The sequence below is a fragment of the Zonotrichia albicollis genome, chromosome 35 (genome assembly GCF_047830755.1).
Source record: "Zonotrichia albicollis isolate bZonAlb1 chromosome 35, bZonAlb1.hap1, whole genome shotgun sequence".
Classification (NCBI taxonomy): domain Eukaryota; kingdom Metazoa; phylum Chordata; class Aves; order Passeriformes; family Passerellidae; genus Zonotrichia; species Zonotrichia albicollis.
The window spans coordinates 221,474-233,751 of record NC_133853.1 but is presented as its reverse complement, the minus strand read 5'-3'; positions in this window follow the sequence as shown (position 1 = coordinate 233,751).

Genomic DNA, 12,278 nt, shown 5'->3' with positions numbered 1-12,278 from the left:
GCCGGTAGATTGTGTTTGGGCGCCTGAGGCTGGGAGTGGCCGGCTGGCGGCTTAAAATCCACGTCGCGCAGGATGGTTCGCAGACCCAAGTTGGAACCACTGCCATGTCGGGCTGGTTTGATAGAGGCAAGTGGCTCCTGCAATCTGCCAGCCAGAAGATGCGCAGGTCAGTTTTACTTCCAGGGAAAAGGGCCGTAGTTTGTGTTTGGGGGCCTGTGGCTGGGAGTGGCCGGATGGCTCCTGAAAATCCACAATATGCAGTATGGTTCCCAGATGAAAGGTGGCACCAGTGCCGAGTCGGGCTGGTTTGATAGTACCAAGTGGCTCCTGCGATCTGCCAGCCAGAAGATGGGCAGGTCAGTTTTACTTCCAGGGAAAAGGGCCGTAATTTGTGTTTGGGGGCCTGTGGCTGGCAGTGGCCGGCTGGCTCCTGAAAATCCACGATATGCAGGATGGTTCCCAGACCCAATTTGGAACCACTGCCAAGTCGGGCTGGTTTGATAGAGCCATGTGGCTCCTGCAATATGCCAGCCAGAAGATGGCCAGGTCAGTTTTACCTCCAGGGAAAAGGGCCGTAGTTTGTGTTTGGGGGCCTGTGGCTGGGAGCGGCCGGCTGGCTCCTGAAAATCCTCGATACGCAGGGTGGTTCCCAGATAAATGTTGGCACCAGTGCCAAGTCGTGATGGTTTGATAATACAGAGAAGCTCCTGCAATCTGCCAGCAAGAAGCGGGGCGGCTGAATTTTGTTTCCAGGGAATGGGGTGGTGGTTTCTGTTTGGGGGCCTGTGGCAGGCAGTGGCAGGCAGGCTCCTGAAAATCCACGATACGCATGATGCTTCCAAAAGAAAGGTGGCACAAGTGCCGAGTCGGGCTGGTTTGATAGTACCAAGTGGCTCCTGCAATCTGCCAGCCAGAAGATGGGCAGGTCAGTTTTACTTCCAGGGAAAAGGGCCGGTAGTTTGTGTTTTGGGGCCTGTGGCTGGGAGTGGCCGGCTGGCTCCTGAAAATCCACAATATGCAGTATGGTTCCCAGATGAAAGGTGGCACCAGTGCCGAGTCGGGCTGGTTTGATAGAGACAAGTGGCTCCTGCAATCTGCCAGCCAGAAGATGGGCAGGTCAGTTTTACTTCCAGGGAAAAAGTCCGTAGTCTGTGTTTGGGGCCCTGTGGCTGGGAGTGGCCGGCTGGCGGCGTAAAATCCACGCCGCGCTGGATGGTTCCCAGACCCAAGGGGGAACCAGTGCCTAGTCGGATTGGCTTGATAGTACCAAGTGGCTCCTGCAATCTGCCAACCAGAAGAAGGGCAGGTCAGTTTTACTTCCTGGGAAAAGGGCCGTAGTTTGTGTTTGGGGGCCTGTGGCTGGGAGTGGCCTGCTGGCTTCTGAATATTCACGATACGCAAGATGGTTCCCACATGAAAGGAGGTACCAGTGCCGAGTCGGGGTGGTTTGATAGAGCCAAGTGTCTCCTGCAATCTGCCAGCCAGAAGCGGGGTGGGTGATTTTTTTTTGCCAGGGAAAAGGGCCGTGGTTTTTTTTGTAGGCCTGTGGCCTGGAAAGTCTGGCTGGCTCCTTAAAATCCACGCCGCGCAGGATGATGCCCTGACACAAGGGGACACCATTGCCGAGTCGGGTTGGTTTGATAGAGCCAAGTGGCTCCTGCAATCTGCCAGCCAGGAGATGGGCAGTTCAGTTTTACTTCCAGGGAAAAGGGCCGTAGTTTGTGTTTGGGGGCCTGTGGCTGGGAGTGGCCGGCTGCCTCCTGAAAATCCCCGATACGCAGGTGGTTCCCCGATGAAAGGTGGCACCAGTGCCGAGTCGGGCTGGTTTGATAGAGCCAAGTGGCTCCTGCAATCTGCCAGCCAGAAGCGGGGCGGGTCAGTTTTGTTTGCCAGGGAAAAGGGCCGTGGTTGTTTTCCGGGGCCTGTGGCCTGGAATGGCCGGCTGGCTCCTTAAAATCCACGCCGCGCAGGATGGTTCCCAGATGAAAGGGGGAACCAGAGCCGAGTTGGGTTGGTTTGATAGTACCAAGTGGCTCCTGCATTCTGCGAGCCAGAAGATGGGCAGGTCAGTTTTACTTCCAGGGAAAAGGGCCGTAGTTTGTGTTTGGGGGCCTGTGGCTGGGAGTGGCCGGCTGCCTTATGAAAATCGACGTTACGCAGGATGGTTCCCAGATGAAAGGTGGCACCAGTGCCGAGTCAGGCTGTTTTGATAGAGCCAAGTGGCTCCTGCAATCTGCCAGCCAGAAGCGGGGTGGGTGAGTTTTGTTTGCCAGGTAAAAGGGCCGTGGTTTTTTTCCGGGGCCTGTGGCCTGGGATTGGCCGGCTGGTTCCTTAAAATCCACGCCGCGCAGGATGGTTCCCAGATGAAAGGTGGCACCACTGCCGAGTCGGGCTGGTTTGATAGAGCCAAGTGGCTCCTGCAATCTGCCAGCCAGAAGTGGGTTGAGTGAGTTTTGATTGCCAGGGAAAAGGGCCGTGGTTTGTTTTCCGGGGCCTGTGGCCTGGAATGGCCGGCTGGTTCCTTAAAATCCCCTCCGCGCAGGATGGTTCCCAAACGCAAGGGGGCAGCAGTGCCGAGTCGGGCTGGTTTGATAGAGCCAAGTGGCTCCTGCAATCTGCCAGCCAGAAGATGGGCAGGTCAGTTTACTTCCAGGAAAAAAGTCCGTAGTCTTTGTTTGGGGCCCTGTGGCTGGGAGTGGCCGGCTGGCGGCTTAAAATCCACGCCGCGCTGGAGGGTTCCCAGCCCCAAGGGGGAGCCAGTGCCTAGTCGGATTGGTTTGATAGTACCAAGTGGCTCCTGCAATCTGCCAGCCAGAAGATGGGCGGGTCAGTTTTACTTCCTGGGAAATGGGCCGTAGTTTGTGTCTGGGGGCCTGTGGCTGGGAGTGGCCTGCTGGCTTCTGAAAATCGGCGTTACGCAGGATGGTTCCCAGATGAAAGGTGGCACCAGTGCCGAGTCGGGCTGGTTTGATAGTACCAAGTGGCTCCTGCAATCTGCCAGCCAGAATATGGGAAGGTCAGTTTTACTTCCAGGGAAAAGGGCCGTAGTTTTTGTTTGGGAGCATGTGGCTGGGAGTGGCCGGCTGGCGGCTTAAAATCCACGCCCCGCAGGATGGTTCGCAGACCCAAGTTGGAACCACTGCCAAGTCGGGCTGGTTTGATAGAGCCAAGTGGCTCCTGCAATCTGCCAGCCAGCAGATGGGCAGGTCAGTTTTACTTCCAGGGAAAAGGGCCGGTAGATTGTGTTTGGGCGCCTGAGGCTGGGAGTGGCCGGCTGGCGGCTTAAAATCCACGTCGCGCAGGATGGTTCGCAGACCCAAGTTGGAACCACTGCCATGTCGGGCTGGTTTGATAGAGGCAAGTGGCTCCTGCAATCTGCCAGCCAGAAGATGCGCAGGTCAGTTTTACTTCCAGGGAAAAGGGCCGTAGTTTGTGTTTGGGGGCCTGTGGCTGGGAGTGGCCGGATGGCTCCTGAAAATCCACAATATGCAGTATGGTTCCCAGATGAAAGGTGGCACCAGTGCCGAGTCGGGCTGGTTTGATAGTACCAAGTGGCTCCTGCAATCTGCCAGCCAGAAGATGGGCAGGTCAGTTTTACTTCCAGGGAAAAGGGCCGTAATTTGTGTTTGGGGGCCTGTGGCTGGCAGTGGCCGGCTGGCTCCTGAAAATCCACGATATGCAGGATGGTTCCCAGACCCAATTTGGAACCACTGCCAAGTCGGGCTGGTTTGATAGAGCCATGTGGCTCCTGCAATATGCCAGCCAGAAGATGGGCAGGTCAGTTTTACCTCCAGGGAAAAGGGCCGTAGTTTGTGTTTGGGGGCCTGTGGCTGGGAGCGGCCGGCTGGCTCCTGAAAATCCTCGATACGCAGGGTGGTTCCCAGATAAATGTTGGCACCAGTGCCAAGTCGTGATGGTTTGATAATACAGAGAAGCTCCTGCAATCTGCCAGCAAGAAGCGGGGCGGCTGAATTTTGTTTCCAGGGAATGGGGTGGTGGTTTCTGTTTGGGGGCCTGTGGCAGGCAGTGGCAGGCAGGCTCCTGAAAATCCACGATACGCATGATGCTTCCAAAAGAAAGGTGGCACAAGTGCCGAGTCGGGCTGGTTTGATAGTACCAAGTGGCTCCTGCAATCTGCCAGCCAGAAGATGGGCAGGTCAGTTTTATTTCCAGGGAAAAGGGCCGGTAGTTTGTGTTTTGGGGCCTGTGGCTGGGAGTGGCCGGCTGGCTCCTGAAAATCCACAATATGCAGTATGGTTCCCAGATGAAAGGTGGCACCAGTGCCGAGTCGGGCTGGTTTGATAGAGCCATGTGGCTCCTGCAATCTGCCAGCCAGAAGCGGGTTGAGTGAGTTTTATTTGCCAGGGAAAAAGGCCGTGGTTTGTTTTCCGGTGCCTGTGGCCTGGAATGGCCGGCTGACGGCTTAAAATCCACGCCGCGCTGGATGGTTCCCAGACCCAAGGGGGAACCAGTGCCTAGTCGGATTGGTTTGATAGTACCAAGTGGCTCCTGCAATCTGCCAGCCAGAAGATGGGCGGGTCAGTTTTACTTCCTGGGAAATGGGCCGTAGTTTGCGTTTGGGGGCCTGTGGCTGGGAGTGGCCTGCTGGCTTCTGAAAATCGGCGTTACGCAGGATGGTTCCCAGATGAAAGGTGGCACCAGTGCCGAGTCGGGCTGGTTTGATAGAGCCAAGTGGCTCCTGCAATCTGCCAGCCAGAAGATGGGAAGGTCAGTTTTACTTCCAGGGAAAAGGGCCGTAGTTTGTGTTTGGGAGCATGTGGCTGGGAGTGGCCGGCTGGCGGCTTAAAATCCACGCCCCTCAGGATGGTTCGCAGACCCAAGTTGGAACCACTGCCAAGTCGGGCTGGTTTGATAGAGCCAAGTGGCTCGTGCAATCTGCCAGCCAGCAGATGGGCAGGTCAGTTTTACTTCCAGGGAAAAGGGCCGGTAGATTGTGTTTGGGCGCCTGAGGCTGGGAGTGGCCGGCTGGCGGCTTAAAATCCACGTCGCGCAGGATGGTTCGCAGACCCAAGTTGGAACCACTGCCATGTCGGGCTGGTTTGATAGAGGCAAGTGGCTCCTGCAATCTGCCAGCCAGAAGATGGGCAGGTCAGTTTTACTTCCAGGGAAAAGGGCCGGTAGTTTGTGTTTTGGGGCCTGTGGCTGGGAGTGGCCGGCTGGCTCCTGAAAATCCACAATATGCAGTATGGTTCCCAGATGAAAGGTGGCACCAGTGCCGAGTCGGGCTGGTTTGATAGAGCCATGTGGCTCCTGCAATCTGCCAGCCAGAAGCGGGTTGAGTGAGTTTTATTTGCCAGGGAAAAAGGCCGTGGTTTGTATTCCGGTGCCTGTGGCCTGGAATGGCCGGCTGGTGGCTTAAAATCCACGCCGCGCTGGATGGTTCCCAGACCCAAGGGGGAACCAGTGCCTAGTCGGATTGGTTTGATAGAACCAAGTGGCTCCTGCAATCTGCCAGCCAGAAGATGGGCAGGTCAGTTTTACTTCCAGGGAAAAGGGCCGTTGTTTGTGTTTGGGGGCCTGTGGCTGGGAATGGCCGGCTGGCTCCTGAAAATGCACGATATGCAGGATGGTTCCCAGATGAAAGGTGGCACCAGTGCCGAGTCGGGCTGGTTTGATAGTACCAAGTGGCTCCTGCAATCTGCCAGCCAGAAGATGGGCAGGTCAGTTTTACTTCCAGGGAAAAGGGCCGTAATTTGTGTTTGGGGGCCTGTGGCTGGGAGTGGCCGGCTGGCTCCTGAAAATCCACGATACGCAGGATGGTTCCCAGACCCAATTTGGAACCACTGCCAAGTCGGGCTGGTTTGATAGAGCCATGTGGCTCCTGCAATCTGCCAGCCAGAAGATGGGCAGGTCAGTTTTTCTTCCAGGGAAAAGGGCCGTAGTTTGTGTTTGGGGGCCTGTGGCTGGGAGCGGCCGGCTGGCTCCTGAAAATCCTCGATACGCAGGGTGGTTCCCAGATAAAAGTTGGCACCAGTGCCAAGTCGAGATGGTTTGATAATACAGAGTAGCTCCTGCAATCTGCCAGCAAGAAGCGGGGCGGCTGAATTTTGTTTCCAGGGAATGGGGTGGTGGTTTCTGTTTGGGGGCCTGTGGCAGGCAGTGGCAGGCAGGCTCCTGAAAATCAACGATACGCAAGATGCTTCCAAAAGAAAGGTGGCACAAGTGCCGAGTCGGGCTGGTTTGATAGAGGCAAGTGGCTCCTGCAATCTGCCAGCCAGAAGATGGGCAGGTCAGTTTTACTTCCAGGGAAAAGGGCCGGTAGTTTGTGTTTTGGGGCCTGTGGCTGGGAGTGGCCGGCTGGCTCCTGAAAATCCACGATACGCAGTATGGCTCCCAAATGAAAAATGGCACCAGTGCCAAGTCTGGCTGGATTGATAGTACCAAGTGGCTCCTGCAATCTGCCAGCCAGAAGATGGGCAGGTCACTTTTACTTCCAGGGAAAAGGGCCGTAGCTTGTGTTTGGCGGCCTGTGGCTGGGAGTGGCCGGCTGGCTCCTGAAAATCGACGTTACGCAGGATGGCTCCGAAATGAAAAATTGCACCAGTGCCAAGTTGGGCTGGTTTGATAGTGCCAAGTGGCTCCTGCAATCTGCCAGCCAGAAGATGGGAAGGTCAGTTTTACTTCCAGGGAAAGGTCCATAGTTTTTGTTTGGGGGCCTGTGGCTGGGAGTGGCCGGCTGGCTCCTGAAAATCCACGATACGCAGGATGGTTCCCAGATGAAAGGTGGCACCAGTGCCGAGTCGGGCTGGTATGATAGAGCCAAGTCGCTCCTGCAATCTGCCAGCCACAAGCGGGGTGGGTGAGTTTTGTTTGCCAGAGAAAAAGGCCGTGGTTTTTTTTCCAGGGCCTGTGGCCTGGATTGGACGGCTGGTTCCTTAAAATCCACGCCGCGCCGGATGGTTCCAAGATGAAAGGTGGCACCACTGCCGAGTCGGGCTGGTTTGATAGTACCGAGTGGCTCCTGCAATCTGCCAGCCAGAAGGCGGGCCGCTGAGATTTTCTTCCAGGGAAAAGGGCCGTGGTATGTGTTTGGGGGCCTGTGGCTGAGAGTAGCCGGCTGGCTCCTGAAAATCCACGATACGCAGGATGGTTCCCCGATGAAAGATGGCACCAGTGCTGAGTCGGCCTGTTTTGATAGAGCCATGTGGCTCCTGCAATCTGCCAGCCAGAAGCGGGTTGAGTGAGTTTTATTTGCCAGGGAAAAGGGCCGTGGTTTGTTTTCCGGGGCCTGTGGCCTGGAATGGCCGGCTGGCTCCTGAAAATCCACGCCGCGCTGGATGGTTCCCAGACCCAAGGGGGAACAAGTGCCTAGTCGGATTGGTTTGATAGTACCAAGTGGCTCCTGCAATCTGCCAGCCAGAAGATGGGCAGGTCAGTTTACTTCCAGGAAAAAAGTCCGTAGTCTTTGTTTGGGGCCCTGTGGCTGGGAGTGGCCGGCTGGCGGCTTAAAATCCACGCCGCGCTGGATGGTTCCCAGACCCAAGGGGGAACCAGTGCCTAGTCGGGCTGGTTTGATAGTACCAAGTGGCTCCTGCAATCTGCCAGCCAGAAGATGCGCAGGTCAGTTTTACTTCCAGGGAAAAGGGCCGTAGTTTGTGTTTGGGGGCCTGTGGCTGGGAGTGGCCGGATGGCTCCTGAAAATCCACAATATGCAGTATGGTTCCCAGATGAAAGGTGGCACCAGTGCCGAGTCGGGCTGGTTTGATAGTACCAAGTGGCTCCTGCAATCTGCCAGCCAGAAGATGGGCAGGTCAGTTTTACTTCCAGGGAAAAGGGCCGTAATTTGTGTTTGGGGGCCTGTGGCTGGCAGTGGCCGGCTGGCTCCTGAAAATCCACGATATGCAGGATGGTTCCCAGACCCAATTTGGAACCACTGCCAAGTCGGGCTGGTTTGATAGAGCCATGTGGCTCCTGCAATATGCCAGCCAGAAGATGGGCAGGTCAGTTTTACCTCCAGGGAAAAGGGCCGTAGTTTGTGTTTGGGGGCCTGTGGCTGGGAGCGGCCGGCTGGCTCCTGAAAATCCTCGATACGCAGGGTGGTTCCCAGATAAATGTTGGCACCAGTGCCAAGTCGTGATGGTTTGATAATACAGAGAAGCTCCTGCAATCTGCCAGCAAGAAGCGGGGCGGCTGAATTTTGTTTCCAGGGAATGGGGTGGTGGTTTCTGTTTGGGGGCCTGTGGCAGGCAGTGGCAGGCAGGCTCCTGAAAATCCACGATACGCATGATGCTTCCAAAAGAAAGGTGGCACAAGTGCCGAGTCGGGCTGGTTTGATAGTACCAAGTGGCTCCTGCAATCTGCCAGCCAGAAGATGGGCAGGTCAGTTTTATTTCCAGGGAAAAGGGCCGGTAGTTTGTGTTTTGGGGCCTGTGGCTGGGAGTGGCCGGCTGGCTCCTGAAAATCCACAATATGCAGTATGGTTCCCAGATGAAAGGTGGCACCAGTGCCGAGTCGGGCTGGTTTGATAGAGCCATGTGGCTCCTGCAATCTGCCAGCCAGAAGCGGGTTGAGTGAGTTTTATTTGCCAGGGAAAAAGGCCGTGGTTTGTTTTCCGGTGCCTGTGGCCTGGAATGGCCGGCTGACGGCTTAAAATCCACGCCGCGCTGGATGGTTCCCAGACCCAAGGGGGAACCAGTGCCTAGTCGGATTGGTTTGATAGTACCAAGTGGCTCCTGCAATCTGCCAGCCAGAAGATGGGCGGGTCAGTTTTACTTCCTGGGAAATGGGCCGTAGTTTGCGTTTGGGGGCCTGTGGCTGGGAGTGGCCTGCTGGCTTCTGAAAATCGGCGTTACGCAGGATGGTTCCCAGATGAAAGGTGGCACCAGTGCCGAGTCGGGCTGGTTTGATAGAGCCAAGTGGCTCCTGCAATCTGCCAGCCAGAAGATGGGAAGGTCAGTTTTACTTCCAGGGAAAAGGGCCGTAGTTTGTGTTTGGGAGCATGTGGCTGGGAGTGGCCGGCTGGCGGCTTAAAATCCACGCCCCTCAGGATGGTTCGCAGACCCAAGTTGGAACCACTGCCAAGTCGGGCTGGTTTGATAGAGCCAAGTGGCTCGTGCAATCTGCCAGCCAGCAGATGGGCAGGTCAGTTTTACTTCCAGGGAAAAGGGCCGGTAGATTGTGTTTGGGCGCCTGAGGCTGGGAGTGGCCGGCTGGCGGCTTAAAATCCACGTCGCGCAGGATGGTTCGCAGACCCAAGTTGGAACCACTGCCATGTCGGGCTGGTTTGATAGAGGCAAGTGGCTCCTGCAATCTGCCAGCCAGAAGATGGGCAGGTCAGTTTTACTTCCAGGGAAAAGGGCCGGTAGTTTGTGTTTTGGGGCCTGTGGCTGGGAGTGGCCGGCTGGCTCCTGAAAATCCACAATATGCAGTATGGTTCCCAGATGAAAGGTGGCACCAGTGCCGAGTCGGGCTGGTTTGATAGAGCCATGTGGCTCCTGCAATCTGCCAGCCAGAAGCGGGTTGAGTGAGTTTTATTTGCCAGGGAAAAAGGCCGTGGTTTGTATTCCGGTGCCTGTGGCCTGGAATGGCCGGCTGGTGGCTTAAAATCCACGCCGCGCTGGATGGTTCCCAGACCCAAGGGGGAACCAGTGCCTAGTCGGATTGGTTTGATAGAACCAAGTGGCTCCTGCAATCTGCCAGCCAGAAGATGGGCAGGTCAGTTTTACTTCCAGGGAAAAGGGCCGTTGTTTGTGTTTGGGGGCCTGTGGCTGGGAATGGCCGGCTGGCTCCTGAAAATGCACGATATGCAGGATGGTTCCCAGATGAAAGGTGGCACCAGTGCCGAGTCGGGCTGGTTTGATAGTACCAAGTGGCTCCTGCAATCTGCCAGCCAGAAGATGGGCAGGTCAGTTTTACTTCCAGGGAAAAGGGCCGTAATTTGTGTTTGGGGGCCTGTGGCTGGGAGTGGCCGGCTGGCTCCTGAAAATCCACGATACGCAGGATGGTTCCCAGACCCAATTTGGAACCACTGCCAAGTCGGGCTGGTTTGATAGAGCCATGTGGCTCCTGCAATCTGCCAGCCAGAAGATGGGCAGGTCAGTTTTTCTTCCAGGGAAAAGGGCCGTAGTTTGTGTTTGGGGGCCTGTGGCTGGGAGCGGCCGGCTGGCTCCTGAAAATCCTCGATACGCAGGGTGGTTCCCAGATAAAAGTTGGCACCAGTGCCAAGTCGAGATGGTTTGATAATACAGAGTAGCTCCTGCAATCTGCCAGCAAGAAGCGGGGCGGCTGAATTTTGTTTCCAGGGAATGGGGTGGTGGTTTCTGTTTGGGGGCCTGTGGCAGGCAGTGGCAGGCAGGCTCCTGAAAATCAACGATACGCAAGATGCTTCCAAAAGAAAGGTGGCACAAGTGCCGAGTCGGGCTGGTTTGATAGAGGCAAGTGGCTCCTGCAATCTGCCAGCCAGAAGATGGGCAGGTCAGTTTTACTTCCAGGGAAAAGGGCCGGTAGTTTGTGTTTTGGGGCCTGTGGCTGGGAGTGGCCGGCTGGCTCCTGAAAATCCACGATACGCAGTATGGCTCCCAAATGAAAAATGGCACCAGTGCCAAGTCTGGCTGGATTGATAGTACCAAGTGGCTCCTGCAATCTGCCAGCCAGAAGATGGGCAGGTCACTTTTACTTCCAGGGAAAAGGGCCGTAGCTTGTGTTTGGCGGCCTGTGGCTGGGAGTGGCCGGCTGGCTCCTGAAAATCGACGTTACGCAGGATGGCTCCGAAATGAAAAATTGCACCAGTGCCAAGTTGGGCTGGTTTGATAGTGCCAAGTGGCTCCTGCAATCTGCCAGCCAGAAGATGGGAAGGTCAGTTTTACTTCCAGGGAAAGGTCCATAGTTTTTGTTTGGGGGCCTGTGGCTGGGAGTGGCCGGCTGGCTCCTGAAAATCCACGATACGCAGGATGGTTCCCAGATGAAAGGTGGCACCAGTGCCGAGTCGGGCTGGTATGATAGAGCCAAGTCGCTCCTGCAATCTGCCAGCCACAAGCGGGGTGGGTGAGTTTTGTTTGCCAGAGAAAAAGGCCGTGGTTTTTTTTCCAGGGCCTGTGGCCTGGATTGGACGGCTGGTTCCTTAAAATCCACGCCGCGCCGGATGGTTCCAAGATGAAAGGTGGCACCACTGCCGAGTCGGGCTGGTTTGATAGTACCGAGTGGCTCCTGCAATCTGCCAGCCAGAAGGCGGGCCGCTGAGATTTTCTTCCAGGGAAAAGGGCCGTGGTATGTGTTTGGGGGCCTGTGGCTGAGAGTAGCCGGCTGGCTCCTGAAAATCCACGATACGCAGGATGGTTCCCCGATGAAAGATGGCACCAGTGCTGAGTCGGCCTGTTTTGATAGAGCCATGTGGCTCCTGCAATCTGCCAGCCAGAAGCGGGTTGAGTGAGTTTTATTTGCCAGGGAAAAGGGCCGTGGTTTGTTTTCCGGGGCCTGTGGCCTGGAATGGCCGGCTGGCTCCTGAAAATCCACGCCGCGCTGGATGGTTCCCAGACCCAAGGGGGAACAAGTGCCTAGTCGGATTGGTTTGATAGTACCAAGTGGCTCCTGCAATCTGCCAGCCAGAAGATGGGCAGGTCAGTTTACTTCCAGGAAAAAAGTCCGTAGTCTTTGTTTGGGGCCCTGTGGCTGGGAGTGGCCGGCTGGCGGCTTAAAATCCACGCCGCGCTGGATGGTTCCCAGACCCAAGGGGGAACCAGTGCCTAGTCGGGCTGGTTTGATAGTACCAAGTGGCTCCTGCAATCTGCCAGCCAGATGATAGGCAGGTCAGTTTTACGTCCAGGGAATAGGGCCGTAGTTTGTGTTTGGGGGCCTGTGGCTGGGAGCGTCCCGCTGGCTCCTGAAAATTCACGATACGCAAGATGGTTCCCACATGAAAGGAGGTACCAGTGCCGAGTCGGGGTGGTTTGATAGAGCCAAGGGTCTCCTGAAATCTGCCAGCCAGAAGCGGGGTGGGTGATTTTTTTTTGCCAGGGAAAAGGGCCGTGGTTTGTTTTTGGGGGCCTGTGGCCTGGAATGGCCGGCTGGCTCCTTAAAATCCACGCCGCGCAGGATGATTCCCTGACACAAGGGGACACCATTGCCGAGTCGGGTTGGTTTGATAGACCCAAGTGGCTCCTGCAATCTGCCAGCCAGAAGATGGGCAGGTCAGTTTTCCTTCCAGGGAAAAGGGCCGTAGTTTGTGTTTGGGGGCCTGTGGCTTGGAGTGGCCGGATGTCTCCTGAAAATCCACGATACGCAGGTGGTTCCCTGATGAAAGGTGGCACCAGTGCCGAGTC